Here is a 17,142-nt window from a genome sequence, read left to right as displayed (position 1 = left end):
AATATCCTCCTCCTGTCTACTGTTTTAATATACAGTATTTGGCATTTCTTGAGTTTTTATGTCAGCTTTTTGCTCACTCCGGTAACCTGTGCCTTAACATTAATCTGAGTCTGATCCTAATTAATAAACTGGTCATATTAGATTCCTAGAACAATGATATGAGGTGTACTGTATTTTATAGCATAGGCTAAGAGAGATGACATGCACAGTGCTTTTATGGTCAATATAACTGATGAAAAAATATGTTAAGAAACAGAGCTATGGATGGCGCAACTGTTGCACATTGCATGCTAATTCAGTATCTCTGCACACAAGGATGTGTCTTACAAAATACACCTGAATTGACAGAGAAAAAGCGGCTTAACCAATTGTTGAAATATATTATTATATCAGTACAAACAAAAATGCTCAGAGATATTTGCCAATCATCTACGGGACTAATGGAAAACAAAACATCTGAACCAAGTGCTTTCCCCCCCACTCAGTCTCAGATATGGATATCAATTGTTACTGAAAAGCATGGAATTTTGCACAGATGGATAGAAAACAAGCAATTATGAATGGCTGTTAAGTGCCCAAAGCCTCGAACCATGTCATTGCATTTGAAAGAGAGACAGGCCAAATTTCCCTCGCTTCTTCAACATGAGCACACATAAATGTTGCTGGTCTTTTCCACTGACCCTTTTAAAAGTTAATCACGGTGAATTTACTCTGTGATTCTCAGCTTCTCATTGTTCCCCCACTGGCACAGGATGCAATTATTCTTAATGACAATTAAGATCCTGACCTTTAGTTTACTGAAAACAGAGGTGCACAAATTACTTTACAGCTTCTTTTGAGAAGTCCCAAGGTGCAGAGACTGAGATGAAATCTCATTGGAGGACTTAACTTGAAAGGTTAAGATACCAAGGACATTGACATTGTTGTGTGCTTCCCACACATTCAATCTATGGCATGTTCGATCTTGTTATAACAGTTGATATATACATTGGCCCTAAAGGGCAAAGTAGCGTTTAAAATGTAGTGATAGCATGCACACTTTTATACTTAGACTAGCAGGTTAGTCCATTAGTAGCTAGCTAGGTTTAACCCAAAAATGCTAATATGGCTAACACTTATTTGTACACGGTAGTTTTCTCTCTCTTATGAGTGCACAACAAGCACAATCAGGGCGGAAACAAAACACACAGCAACAAATGTTTGATTAGTCACGGCGTCTATTGCTCTTCTTAAATTTTGCACTTGCAAAACCCCCTCAGTCGTCCAAAACAGTGGGAATAAAAGCGCTGTGCTCCTTTAAGATTTAATTTAAAGTGCATTTTTAACCCTCAAAATACCAACATATTTACATTTACATTTAAGTCATTTAGCAGACGCTCTTATCCAGAGCGACTTACAAGTTGGTGCATTCACCTTATGATATCCAGTGGAACAACCACTTTACAATATTTGACATACATGGCCATCTGGAGTCATTTTGACCCCAAGAAAAAACTGTTGCTTTTTCCAATAATCAGCCTTCTTCTAAAACGTATTAACTTGTATTTTTTCCTCATCAATCTACACACAATACCCCATAATGACAAGGCAAAAACAGGATTTTATAATTTTTTGCATATGCATGTCATTTTGAACATGGTTATACAGTACCTAGTTATAACAAGTTATAACCATAGGCGAGTACATAAGGCGCTCCATCTCTGCAGGTGATCTGGTAAAAATCACGAATAGAGGTCCCCATCCACCCTCTGAGGATATACAGTAACAGTCAAAAGTTTGGCACACCTACTCATTCAGGGTTTTTCTTTAGTTTTACTATTTTCTACATTGTAGAATAATAGTGAAGAAATCAAAACTATGAAATAACACATATGGAATCATATATTAGCCAAATCTAAAATCAATTTTGATTTGTTTAACACTTTTTTGGTTACTACATGATTCCATATGTGTTATTTCATAGTTGAAGTCTTCACGATTATTCTACAATGTAGAAAATAGTCAAATTCAAGAAAAAACCTTGAATTAGTAGGCATATTTTTATATGCAACATTTTTTTGTTATTTTGTTTTTGTACACAGTCACACGATACGTGGTATTGAGTTGAACAATCTTAGGCGAGTACATGGGGTGCTATATCTCGGCAGAGGATCTGTCTATCTGGTAAAAATCATTGATACAGGTCACCCTCCACCCTCTGGTGGTATAGATACATTGTTATTATGTCTTCAGAGAAATCTAGATTCAAGTAAAGATCCTCTCTTTCAAATAAAACATTTGAAGAACTGAAATTTGAAGAACCACCTTTGGGCTATGATAAAAAATTATGTCGCTAGAATGAGGGTTAAACCGCAAAAAGGCATGATTTGTTTGCCTCAGCCAACCTTCCTCCTGTGATGGACAGTCAAACAGCAGCCTGACCTTTATGAAAAAGGAGTCCATCTTATTAAAGCCTGTTCATCTGTTAAACCCCTGTCACTGTAACGGTTTTCCTCTTCATCCGAAGAGGAGGAGCAGGGATTAAACCAAGGCGTAGTGAAATGACATGATTTATTAAACAAACAAAACAGACGAAAACGAACTATACTTGATAACTAATAAAACAACAAACGATGTAGACAGACCTGAAACGACGAACTTACATATAACGTGAAGAACGCAAATAACAGGAACAGACTACATGAAACGAACAAACCGCAAACAGTCCCGTATGGTGTAACATCGACACAGACACAGGAGACAACCACCCACAACGAACACTGTGAAACAACCTACCTAAATATGACTCTCAATTAGAGGAACGCCAAACACCTGCCTCTAATTGAGAGCCATACCAGGCAACCCTTAAACCAACATAGAAACAGACAACATAGAATGCCCACCCAAACTCATGTCCTGACCAACTAACACATACAACAAACTAACAGAAATAGGTCAGGAACGTGACAGTCACTTAATTATAATATGCTATTAATTCATTTCTGCCTTTTAACATGGACCCTTTTTTATCAGGGACCACAGGTCAATCAACACCAATATCCTGTTTGTGAAGGTGATCGTGGAGCCATAATTTACATCTTTCTAATATAATTAAAGAACCTTTTCCCCTCTCCATATTGCTTTATAAACTCATAATTATCATGCCTTAGGCTTAGTGCAATTTCACTGTGCAATCAAAAACATTAGTGTGCGAGTGAATTATGTGTATAGGTGTAATACAAAATGTGCAATGCTTGGTGTGTATGCTTGGTCACACTCTCAGGGGTGTGTTTTTTTCCACAGGTAACAGGCGTCGACACAGATGAGCTGTGTGCCTGGAGAGCGGATACATCGCATTTCTCGACATTTCAATTTCAGGAAGAAAGGGGCAGACAGTGCACACCAAATGGACCTTAAAATGGGTTAGGTTGACAGTGCAGACTGAGGATAGTGTCACCTACTCAACCCTATCCCAACACTATGCATTGATAATGGTAAGGGTACCCGACTTGCTGCCAACCAAATGTGTTTTTTTTTTACTCAAGGATGTGCTTGACTGGCCAACTCACCGAGATGCATTATAAGGCATACGCAGTACTATAGGCACATGCATTAAATGTGCATGTGTTACTCAGAAGCATGTCAACCACACTCATAGAAAAAAAGGTTTCCAAAAGGGTTTTTCGGCTGTCCCCATAGGATAACCCTTTTTGGTTCCAATGTAGAACCCTCTGCATAAAGGGTTCTACATGGAACCCAAAAGGGTTCTACCCAGAACCAAAAAGGTTCTAACTGCAACCAAAAATTGTTATTCAAAGGGTTCTCCTATGTGGACAGTAGAAGAACCCTAATACACTGATTACCAAAGGATCTGCCACAGGTAATAGAACTGCCACCACAAACACCAAACAGGAGCAAATTACTCCAAAAACGTTGAAAACGGTGTGCACCAATTTTGGGAGAATCACTCATTTACATACCATTGCAAAATGTTTTAAAGCATTAAAATAACTGAACAGTAAACACAGCACGTAAAAATCCTCACCAGGTCCTCCCGAGTGGCGCAAGGCACTGCATTGCAGTGCTTAAGGCATCACTACAGACCCGGGTTCGATCCCAGGCTGTGTCACAGCCTGCCGTGACACAGCCTGCCATGACCGGGAGACTCATAAGGTTGAGCATTATTGGCCCAGCATCGTCTGGGTCAGGGGAGGGTTTGGCCAGCTGGGATTTCTTTGTCCCATCGCGCTCTAGCAACTCCTTGTGGCAGGCCGGGTGCCTGTAAGCTGACTTCGGTTGCCAGCTGGATGGTGTTTCCTCCGACACATTGGTGCTGTCTGGCTTCTGGATTAAGCGAATAGTGTGTCAAGAAGCAGTGCGGCTTGGTTGGGTTGTGTTTCGGAGGACGCATGGCTCTTGACCTTCGCCTCTCCTGAGTCCGTAGGGGAGTTGCAGCGATGGGACAAGACTAACTACCAATTGGGGAGAAAAATGGGTAAAAGTTTTTTTTTTTTTTATCCTCTCAACATTAACCTATTCCTCTGATGCCTTTTTTGCCTTACTGGAGGGGAACATCCTATGGCTTATCCTACATTTATCATCAGGAGAAAAGTTGTCAGCAGTTCTATTCCAGGCTGCAGTGCGAGAGGGCCCTGAGCATGAATTATGGTAGGCCAAAAGTACATATTATGATAAAGTGGAATAATAGCATTTCACATTCATATGATATATTTCTACTTTCTGGTACAGACATTATTGGAGCAATCAATCAACGTAGGGAAATGAAAGATTACCTTTCTGCAGAAGTAGAAAATGTTAGTGGAAGTCTTATTTACATTTCCGTTCACCAGTTGTGAGCAATTTGAGGATTTCGCTTACGGGTGACCTCAGCTTTTAGAGTTAAGGGCATGTAGAGTTTACCCAAGGAAATCAGAATGTATTACTTTGGTTTATAATTCAAACATGAATAAAACAATTTGGCCTGATCAATACAACCAACCAAATTGAAGCAAAAATATTGTGCTGTGCCGCAGTCATTTTGATTTCATGCCACCCACGACATACACCCATATGTACAACATACCCCCATGGATGCTATGCTGTGTTCATAACCAAGTGGGTTGGTGGTATTTGCCAAGTACGACTGGAAAAAATCCACTTGAATGCCCTTTTAACTGGTAATTACGAGTGGTCCCTTTTCTATCATTCCTGAGCTCCAACTTCTCCCACATACTGAGCTCTTAAGTCACACTATAATTATTATTCTTTAAACACTATCATTTGTTTACATGATAGCTGTACTTTTAGTTTATGGTTGACACAGCTTGTTGGCCATTAGCCAATTGGCGTTTCTGAATGAGTTCAAAACATGTGAATGCATCCAACAGGTATTTATGACTTCACAACCGGTAATTGCTAAATCAATTAACATAGTTCTGAATATTTTAATTATCTTCCTTGGATGTTGAGACTATGTTTTAGTGGAATGTATGTTGCAATTAAACAAGTTTATACAACGGGTGGGTCTAATCCTGAATGTTGATTGGTTAAGACCGCATTCCAGTCGGTGTCTATTCCACAAGTTAACACCAGCTAAATATACTCTGTTCCATCTGACTGCGCAATCTACTGTCTCAGCAGCCCAGCCAGGCACTTTATAACCTCTATGGACAATTCCCTTGACCTCATGGCGAAGCATGGTGTTGGCAACATCATGCTGTGGGGATGTTTTTCAGCGGCAGGAACTGAGAGATTACTCAGGATCGAGGGAAAGATTAACGGAGCAATGTACAAAGAGATCCTTGATGAAAACCTGCTCAGTACCTCAGAGGTGTATATACACACATTTTGTTACGTTACAGCCTTATATCTTTCTCATCAATCTACACAATAACCCATAATGACAAAGCAAAAACAGTTTTTTTGAAATTGTTGTAAATGTATTAAAAATAAAATATTACTATTATATTTTGTGTTAAACTTGGAACATTGTTATACTCAGAAGTATACTATATAAAGAGTGAAAGAGACTGTTTTTTACATCAGAAGTTAATGGTTATCTGTAGGAGCCAGATGGCTGTGGAATGTGTTAATGGAGATTTTTGGATTAGGCCTCAAGGGGGTTGAGGTCAGGTCAGATTCCCTTAAGGTTGTTTTATCCTATCACTTCATCTTCCTGTCGGACCATAAAAGATGTAAGGATTGTAGAAAAGGAGGAGTGTCTAAATTTGAGTATATATACTTGTGGTGGTGGAAACATGTGTGGTCGGATACAGCTGTATTGACCCTCTGGACAGAATAAATTTGGTTAAGCTTTCATAAATTTCCGTTTAGTTTTTTACTCTGAGAATTAGAACCTAACAATACATTTACATAAGTATTCAGACCCTTAACTCAATACTTTGTTGAAGCACCTTTGGCAGAGATTACCGCCTTGAATCTTCTTGAGTATGACGCTACAAGCTTGGCACACCTGTATTCGGGGAGTTTTCCCATTCTTCTCTGGAGATTCTCTCAAGCTCTGTCAGGTTGGATGGGGAGTGTTGCTGCACAGCTATTTTCAGGTCTCTCAAGTCTGGGCTCTGGCTAGGCCACTCACAGACATTCAGAGACTTGTCCTGAAGCCATTCCTGTGTTCTCTTGGCTGTGTGTGTTAGGCGGAGCGACACAGGGGAACCCAAGAGCAGACAGACGAGGAAACAGGGATGAATGAACCAAGATATTGTGAATTTAAGTATGCTCTCTCTAATTCTCTCTTTCTCTCTCTCGGAGGACCTGAGCCCTAGGACCATGCCTCAGGACTACCTAGCATGATGACTCCTTGCTGTCCCCAGTCCACCTGGCCGTGCTGCTGCTCCAGTTTCAACTGTTCTGCCTGCGGCTATGGAACCCTGACCTGTTCACCGGACGTGCTACCTGTCCCAGACCTGCTGTTTTCAACTCCCGCAGGAGCGGTAGAGATACTCTTAATGATCGGCTATGAAAAGCCAACTGACATTTACTCCTGAGGTGCTGACTTGCTGCTGTGATTATTATTATTTGACCATGCTGGTCATTTATGAACATTTGAACATCTTGGCCATGTTCTGTTATAATCTCCACCCGGCACTGCCAGAAGAGGACTGGCCACCCCTCATAGCCTGGTTTCTCTCTAGGTTTCTTCCTAGGGTTTGGCCTTTCTAGGGAGTTTTTCCTAGCCACCGTGCTTCTACACCTGCATTGCTTGCTGTTTGGGGTTTTAGGCTGGGTTTCTGTACAGCACTTTGAGATATCAGCTGATGTAAGAAGGGATATATTGATTTGATTTGATTTAATGTAACACAGGGAGATATGGAGTGCAGATCCGGGGAAGCTCGGATGAGTTGCAGAAAACCAGATGTGGAGACTGAGGTTGGAGTGAGCTGGGTAGAACCAGGTAAACAGGTCCGGAGGGGAATTAAAGGTAGTGGTGGTGAGCTAAATCCAGAACAGGGTAGTAGGGTGGTGAGATGTGGAACGCGAGATAGGAGACAGAGACAGAGCAGTAAATGAGCAGAGATTACAATCTGGCAGAGTGGAAGTGGCAGGACTGAGTATTTGTAGAGGTCTTGATTATGGAACGAGTTGCAGCTGGTAGGGATCTGCTCTGACTCCAGCACACCTGTCTCCAACCACACAATCACTGAGAGAGAGAGAGAGAGAGAGAGTGTGTACTGGGGGAGTAACTGCCGGTCAAGAAGACACTGGATGAACACAAAAGGGCGTAGCAGGAGCAGATGTGACAGTGTGCTTAGGGTTGTTGTCTCATTGGAAGGTGAACCTTCGCCCCAGTCTGAGGTCCTGAGCGCCCTCGAGCAGGTTTTCATCAAGGATTACTTGGTACTTTCCCTGCTGTCTTGTCTATCATAAATGTGTTTGACTGTTATTTTATAAAATAATTACATACCACGTTCAATTATTATGCGATTAAATGAATCATATAACAATTAATTAAGTAGTAATCTGGACACCACGGGAAACGGGAAAGTTATTTGACGAGTTACTAAACTCTAAAGATATAAATATCTCTTACATAAGTCACAGTCAATTCATTCATTCTTATTTACCTTCAGTCTCATTATGAATATCACAGACTCTTGGATATCTGCATGAACCCTAGCCTGAATGATGAATCAGCAATATACAAATTGGCTTAACTTCTCTAGGATATGTGGGACGCTAACGTCCCACTTGGCCAAAAGCCAGTAAAAATGCAGAGTGCCAAATTCAAATATATTACTATAAAAATCAAACTTTCATGAAATCACACATGAAAGACACCAAATTAAAGCTACACTTGTTGTGAATCCAGCCAACATGTCTGATTTCAAAAAGGATTTATGGCGAAAGCACACCAAACGATTATGTTAGGTCAGTAGATAGCCACAGAAAACACAGCCAGTTTTCCAACCAAAGAGAGGAGTAACAAAAAGCAGAAATAGAGATAAAATGAATCACTAACCTTTGATGATCTTCATCAGATGACACTCATAGGACTTCATGTTACACAATACATGTATGTTTTGTTCGGTAAAGTTCATATTTATATCCAAAAATCTGAGTTCAGGCGGGACGCTACTGTCTCACTTGGCAAAAAGACAGAGAAAATGCAGCGCGCCAAATTAAAATGAATTACTATAAAAATCTAACTTTCATTAAATCACACATGAAAGTTACCAAATTTAAGCTACACTGGTTGTGAATCCAGCCAACATGTCAGAATTCAAATAGGCTTTTCGGCAAAAGCAAACAATGCTATTATCTGAGGATAGCACAATAGTAAACAAGGACAGAGAAGCATATTTCAACCCTGCAGGCGCGACACAAAACGCAGAAATAAAAATATAATTCATGCCTTACCTTTGACGAGCTTCTGTTGTTGGCACTCTAATGTCCCATAATCATCACAAATGGTCCTTTTGTTCGATTAATTCCGTCGATATACAGTGGGGAGAACAAGTATTTGATACACTGCTGATTTTGCAGGTTTTCCTACTTACAAAGCATGTAGAGGTCTGTAATTTTTATCATAGGTACACTTCAACTGTGAGAGACGGAATCTAAAACAAAAATCCAGAAAATCACATTGTATGATTTTTAAGTAATTAATTTGCATTTTATTGCATGACATAAGTATTTGATCACCTACCAACCAGTAAGAATTCCGGCTCTCACAGACCTGTTAGTTTTTCTTTAAGAAGCCCTCCTGTTCTCCACTCATTACCTGTATTAACTGCACCTGTTTGAACTCGTTACCTGTATAAAAGACACCTGTCCACACACTCAATCAAACAGACTCCAACCTCTCCACAATGGCCAAGACCAGAGAGCTGTGTAAGGACATCAGGGGTAAAATTGTAGACCTGCACAAGGCTGGGATGGGCTACAGGACAATAGGCAAGCAGCTTGGTGAGAAGGCAACAACTGTTGGCGCAATTATTAGAAAATGGAAGAAGTTGAAGATGACAGTCAATCACCCTCGGTCTGGGGCTCCATGCAAGATCTCACCTCGTGGTGCATCAATGATCATGAGGAAGGTGAGGGATCAGCCCAGAACTACACGGCAGGACCTGGTCAATGACCTGAAGAGAGCTGGGACCACAGTCTCAAAGAAAACCATTAGTAACACACTACGCCGTCATGGATTAAAATCCTGCAGCGCATGCAAGGTCCCCCTGCTCAAGCCAGCGCATGTCCAGGCCCGTCTGAAGTTTGCCAATGACCATCTGGATGATCCAGAGGAGGAATGGGAGAAGATTATGTGGTCTGATGAGACAAAAATAGAGCTTTTTGGTCTAAACTCCACTCGCCCTGTTTGGAGGAAGAAGAAGGATGAGTACAACCCCAAGAACACCATCCCAACCGTGAAGCATGGAGGTAGAAACATCATTCTCTGGGGATGCTTTTCTGCAAAGGGGACAGGACGACTGCACCGTATTGAGGGGAGGATGGATGGGGCCATGTATCGCGAGATCTTGGCCAACAACCTCCTTCCCTCAGTAAGAGGATTGAAGATGGGTCGTGACTGGGTCTTCCAGCATGACAACGACCCGAAACATACAGCCAGGGCAACTAAGGAGTGGCTCCGTAAGAAGCATCTCAAGGTCCTGGAGTGGCCTAGCTAGTCTCCAGACCTGAACCCAATAGAAAATCTTTGGAGGGAGCTGAAAGTCCATATTGCCCAGCGACAGCCCCGAAACCTAAAGGATCTGGAGAAGGTCTGTATGGAGGAGTGGGCCAAAAAACCCTGCTGCAGTGTGTGCAAACCTGGTCAAGAACTACAGGAAACGTATGATCTCTGTAATTGCAAACCAAGGTTTCTGTACCAAATATGAAGTTCTGCTTTTCTGATGTATCAAATACTTATGTCATGCAATAAAATGCAAATGAATTACTTAAAAATCATACAATGTGATTTTCTGGATTTTTGTTTTAGATTCCGTCTCTCACAGTTGAAGTGTACCTATGATAAAAATTACAGACCTCTACATGCTTTGTAAGTAGTAAAACCTGCAAAATCGGCAGTGTATCAAATACTTGTTCTCCCCACTGTATATCCAAAATGTCAATTTATTTGGCGCGTTTGATCCAGAAAAACACCGCTTCCAAATTGCTCAAACGTGACTACAAAATATCTCAAAGGTTACCTGTAAACTTTGCCAAAAAATTTCAAACTACTTTTGTAATACAACTTTAGGTATTTTTTAACGTTAATAATCGATAAAATTGAAGACGGGATGATCTGTGTTCAATACAGGATTAAAACCTACTATAGCTAGCTTTCTGCTCACGCGCTTCTATCTAACAGGACACTTAATGTGACTCTCATTCAAGATGGCCGTCCTTCTTCATTACACAAAGGAATAACCTCAACCAATTTCTCAAGACTGTTGACATCCAGTGGAAGCGGTAGGAACTGCAAGCAGGTCGATTAGAAATCTGGTTTCGAAAAGAGAGTGACCTCAAAAAAAGAAATTCTGAATGGTTTGTCCTCGGGGTTTCGCCTGCTAAATAAGTTCTGTTATACTCACAGACATGATTCAAACAGTTTTAGAAACTTCAGAATGTTTTCTATCCAAATCTACTAACACTATGCATATCTGATCTTCTGGGGATGAGTAGGTGGCAGTTGAATTTGTGTATGCTTTTCATCCAATCGTGAAAATGCTGCCCCCTATCCTAGAGAAGTATTATTTACTAACTAACTAAATAATCACACAAACAGGATAGCTTACACATTTATTTCTACACAATGCAATGAAAAGTCCCTAAAAAAAGTGGAAAAGTGGACTAAACCAATATGATGGCTTGTTACACAAAATGGCGGATTCAAAAGAGAGAGAAAGGGAGAGACAAAGGACTTCCACTATCGCACATACAGCTGATAACTATGCTCATGGTAATGTGAATACTTTGCACATGAACCGCCGCTCATTCGAAATAATTGCAATGTACACATTTACGTGAGCATGTCTTTGTGGTCTCTCTGTTGAAAACACTTGACCCATCTACGGGGAGTAATTCGACAGAAAGTCTCTGGTTGTGTAAGTCTTTGGTTGTCCACCAGAGATCACCATGTCTTTTGTATTCGTAGATTCTTGGTTTCGGAGTGTCTGAGAACGGATCTTCCAGAGGAAGTGTTCATTAGAATGGATCTTTCAACATACCACCTGGTGGTTCTCGGTCAAGTTTACTAGACTAAAGTACTTAAACAGTTGCAGACCGAATGTTCCTGTGTAGTCATCTTCTTCTTCTTCTTCGAGAGAGAGTTTGAGTTTCTAACCATGTCATACCTTTCAGCTCACGCTGTCAGTCCCGCTGGTCTAATGTAGAGCTAGAACCCTTTTACATGCCTGTAGCAACCCGGCAATGTACTGGTCTCTAGAGATTTTAATGTCTTAACCATTTGTAACGTATTCATTTAACGCTGCACGTAACTGGTCTATAGAGAGTACTTCAGCGGGTAATTTTAAATACCTGGGGAAAAAGGGTGTTCCATTAAATTTGGCATAATGTCTGTGCTCAGGTGGGTGTGGTTACTGACTGGATGAACTTTACATGAAAAAACATTTTCTCATTTAGAAGGCTAACATCACATTTCATCTTCTCACAAATAGTTTCATATTTAATACTAAAGGTCCCACATTTGAATGTAAACCTGACAACTGAGTGGACCAACTGTAACCTGATCCTTCAGATCTTCACAGGACAGCTCCGTTCATCTTTCCCTCGATCCTGACTAGTTTCCCAGTCCCTGCCGCTGAAAAACATCCCCACAGCATGATGCTGCCACCACCATGATTCACAGCAGGGATGGTGCCAGGTTTCCTCCAGACGTCACACTTGGCATTCAGACCAAAGAGTTCAATATTGGTTTCATCAAACCAGAGAACCTTGCTTCTCATGGTCTTAGAGTCGTAAGGTGCCTTTTGGCAAACTCCAAGCGGGCTGTTGTGTGCCTTTTACTGAGGAGTGGCTTCCGTCTGGCCACTCTACCATAAAGGCATGATAGGTGGAGAACTATAGAGATGGTTGTCCTTCTGGAAGATTCTTCCATCTCCACAATGGAACTCTAGACCTCCCAGACTAAGGCTCTTCTCCCCCGATTGCTCAGTTTGGCCTGGCGGCAAGCTCTAGGAAGAGTCTTGGTGGCTCTAGGAGCTGGCCGCTCGGTACCCTTCTCCAGACACAATCCTGTCTCGAACCTCTACGCACATTTGTTTTGACTTCATGGCTTGGTTTTTGCTCTGTCAACTGTGGGACCTTATATATAGACAGGTATGTGCCTTTCCAAATCATGTCCAATCAAGTTGTAGAAACATCTAAAGGATGGTCAATGGAAACAGGATGCACCTGATGTCACATATTTCTAGGAGTGGTGGGTGTAGAGTCAGGCGCAGAGAGCAAACTTCCAAAGAAATGCGTTATTGCGCGTGGTCTAGCCAAACAAACAGGCAATGACCATAGAACACGTATGTCTCCAAAACAGTGAAAGAACATACAACACAATACACAGGCGGAAAAAACAACAGCACCACTGACAGTAAGGATAAGCACGCAAAACAGCAAGCGAGCACTAAAGTATAAATAGACCAAATAAATGAACCAAAATGAGCAACAGGTGAAAACAATCAAGACAAAAGGGATCGGTGGCAGCTAGTAGACCGGTGACGACGACCGCCAAGCACCGCTCGAACAGGCAGAGGAGCCACCTTCGGTGGAAGTCGTGACAGTACCCCCCCCTGACGCGCGGCTCCCGAAGCGCGCCGACACCGGCCTCGAGGACGACCCGGAGGGCGAGGCGCAGGGCGATCCGGATGGAGGCGGTGGAAATCACTCAGCAGTGCTGGATCTAAGATGTCCTCCACCAGTACCCAGCACCTCTCCTCTGGACCGTACCCCTCCCAATCCACGAGGTACTGCAGGCCCCTCACCCAACAACGGAATCCCCGTCTAGAGTCCAAGATGGCACGTACCGTATACGCCGGGGGCCCCTCGATGTCCAGAGGGGGCAGAGGGACCTCCGGTACCTCACCTTCCTGCAGGCGACCAGCTACCACCGGCCTGAGGAGAGACACATGAAACGAGGGGTTAATGCGATAGTAAGGGGGGAGCTGTAACCTATTACACACCTCGTTTATCCTCAGGACTTTAAATGGCCCCACACACCGCAGCCCCAGCTTCCGGCAGGGCAGGCGGAGGGGCAGGGTTCGGGTCGAGAGCCAGACCCGGTCCCCCGGTGCGAACACGGGGGCCTCACTGAGGTCGCCCTCAGCACTCACCTTCTGCCGCCCACCAGCCCGTTTTAGCGATTCCTGGACGGCTCTCCAGGTCTCTTTTGAGTGCTGCACCCATTCCTCCACCGCAGGAGCCTCGGTCTGGCTCTGATGCCAAGGTGCCAGGACCGGCTGGTAGCCCAACACGCACTGGAAAGGCGACAGGTTCGTGGAGGAGTGGCGGAGTGAGTTTTGGGCCACCTCCGCCCATGGGACGTACCTCGCCCATTCTCCTGGCCGGTCCTGGCAACACGACCGCAGAAACCTACCCACTCTCTCTACCTGCCCATTACTCTCGGGGTGAAAACCTGAGGTCAGGCTGATCGAGACCCCCAGATGCTCCATGAACGCCCTGCAAACCCGGGACGTGAACTGGCGACCCCGATCAGAAACTATGTCCTCAGGCACCCCGTAATGCCGGAAGACGTGGGTAAATAAGGCCTCCGCAGTCTGCAGGGCCGTAGGGAGACCGGGCAACGGGAGGAGAGGGCAGGACTTCGAAAACCGATCCACAACAACCAGGATCGTGGTGTTCCCCTGAGACGGGGGAAGGTCGGTGAGGAACGTCCACCGATAGATGTGACCAAGGCCATTGTGGAATGTGGAGGGGCTGTAACTTCCCTCTAGACAGGTGTCTAAGAGCATTACTCTGAGCGCACACCGAACAGGAGGAGACATAAAACCTCACGTCCTTAGCTAAAGTGGGCCACCAGTACTTCCCCCTAAGACCTCACACCGTCCTCTCAATACCCGGATGACCCGAGGAGGGTAGCGTGTGGGCCCACTGGATCAATTTGTCACGAACACCAAGCGGCACGTACTTCCGGCCCGCTGGACACTGTGGTGGCGTGGGTTCTAACCGTGACGCCCACTCGATGTCCGCGTCCACCTCCCATACCACCGGTGCCACCAGACATGAGGCCGGAAGTATGCGGGTGGGATCGATGGACCGCTCCTCGGTATCATAAAGACGGGACAGTGCGTCGGCCTTAGTGTTACGGGAACCTGGTCTATAAGAGATGGTAAAACGAAATCTAGTGAAAAACATGGCCCACCTTGCCTGGCGAGGATTCAGTCTCCTCGCTGCCCGGATGTACTCCAGATTACGGTGATCAGTCCAGATGAGAAAAGGGTGCTTAGCCCCCTCAAGCCAATGTCTCCACACCTTCAGAGCTTTAACTACAGCCAGCAACTCCCGGTCCCCCACGTCATAGTTTCGCTCCGCCGGACTGAGCTTCCTTGAAAAGAAAGCGCAGAAGCTTCGGTGGCGTACCCGAGCGCTGAGATACCACGGCTCCATCCCCAGCCTCAGACGCGTCCACCTCCACCATGAATGCCAAAGAAGGGTCCGGATGAGCCAATACGGGAGCATCGGTAAACAGCGCCTTCAGATGACTAAACGCTCTGTTCGCCTCCGCTGACCACCGCAAACGCACCGGCCCCCCCTTCAGCAGTGAGAGCAGCCACCTGACCAAAACCTCGGATAAACCTCCGGTAGTAATTGGCAAACCCTAAAAACCACTTCACCTCCTTTACCATGGTTGGAGTCGGCCAATTACGCACGGCTGAAACGCGGTCACACTCCATCACCACCCCAGATGTGGAAATTCGATACCCCAGGAAAGAGACGGCTTGCTTGGAGAATACACATTTCTCAGCCTTGACATACAGGTCATGCTCCAACAGTCGCCCAAGTACCTTGCGCACCAGGGACACATGCGCGGCGCGTGTGGCAGAATAGATCAGTATGTCATCGATATAGACCACCACACCCTGCCCGTGCAGGTCCCTGAGAATCTCGTCTACAAAGGATTGAAAGACGGCTGGAGCATTCTTCAACCCATATGGCATGACGAGGTACTCATAATGGCCAGATGTGGTACTAAACGCGGTCTTCCACTCATCTCCCCCCCGGATACGCACCAAGTTATACGCGCTCCTGAGATCCAGTTTTGTGAAAAAGCATGCTCCGTGAAATGATTCCACCGGCGTAGCGATGAGAGGTAGCGGGTAACTAAACCCTACTGTGATGGAATTTAGACCTCTATAATCAATGCACGGACGCAGACCTCCCTCCTTCTTTCTCACAAAAAAGAAACTCGAGGAGACGGATGACGGAGGGCTGAATGTACCCCTGTCCCAGAGATTCAGTGACATATGTCTCCATAGCCACCGTTTCCTCCTGTGACAGCGGGTACACGTGACTCCTGGGAAGTGCTGCGTTTACCTGGAGGTTTATCGCACAATCCCCTCGTCGATGAGGTGGTAATTGGGTCGACCTCTTTTTACAGAAAGCGGTAGCCAAATCGGCATATTCTGAGGGAATGCGCACAGTGGAAACATGTTCTGGACTCTCCACCGTCGTTGCACCGATGGAAACTCCTATACACCTACCTGTCACGTTCCTGACCTTATTTCCTTTGTTTAGTCTTTGTTTAGTTGGTCAGGACGTGAGCTGGGTGGGCATTCTATGTTTTGTGTTTCTACGTTGGGTTTATTGTTTGGCCTAATATGGTTCTCAATCAGAGGCAGGTGTTTGTCATTGTCTCTGATTGGGAACCATATTAAGGTAGGCTGTTTCTCACTGTTTGTTTTAAGGTGATTGTTCCTGTTCGTGCGTTCATGTGTTTTATGTTCTCTCGTTCAAGACTGTAGCGTCGTTGGTTTCGTTTTGTTTATTGTTTTGTTCGTGTTAAAGTAAGGGTTCCAATAAATATGGAAACGTACCACGCTGCGCATAGGTCCTCCTCACGACGAGCGTTACACTACCTGAACACTCCTCTGACCACCCCTCTAGAGCCCCCTGTTTCCATGAAATCTTGGGGTTGTGAATAGCCAACCAGGGAATCCCCAGCACCACTGGAAACGCAGGAGAATCAATGAGGAAGAGACTAATCCGCTCCTTACGACCCCCCTGCGTTACCATGTCCAGTGGAACCGTGGCCTCCCTGACCAGCCCTGACCCTAACGGTCGACTATCTAGGGAGTACACTGGGAAGGGTTGGCCTATCTGCACCAACGGAATCCCTAACCTATGAGCTAAACCGTGGTCCATAAAACTCCCAGCTGCACCTGAATCGACTAGCGCCTTATGCTGGGAAGAGGGGGAAAACTCAGGAAAAGAGATTAGTACAAACATATGACCAGCAGGGGGCTCTGGGTGAGTCTGGTGCTGACTCACCTGGGGTGTCCGAGCAGTGTTCTGCCTGCCCTCTCGACTCCCAGACGAGCTCCTCCAGCACCGGTCGGCAGTGTGCCCTCTCCGACCACAACTGGTGCAGGAGGAGCCTCCTCCTCCGGTCGCCCTAGACGCAGCACCCCCTAACTCCATGGGTGTTGGAGCAGGAGTGCTGGGGGGTGGAACAAACAG

The sequence above is a fragment of the Salvelinus alpinus genome, chromosome 13 (assembly GCF_045679555.1).
Source record: "Salvelinus alpinus chromosome 13, SLU_Salpinus.1, whole genome shotgun sequence".
Classification (NCBI taxonomy): Eukaryota; Metazoa; Chordata; class Actinopteri; order Salmoniformes; family Salmonidae; genus Salvelinus; species Salvelinus alpinus.
Note: the sequence above shows the minus strand (reverse complement) of the source record.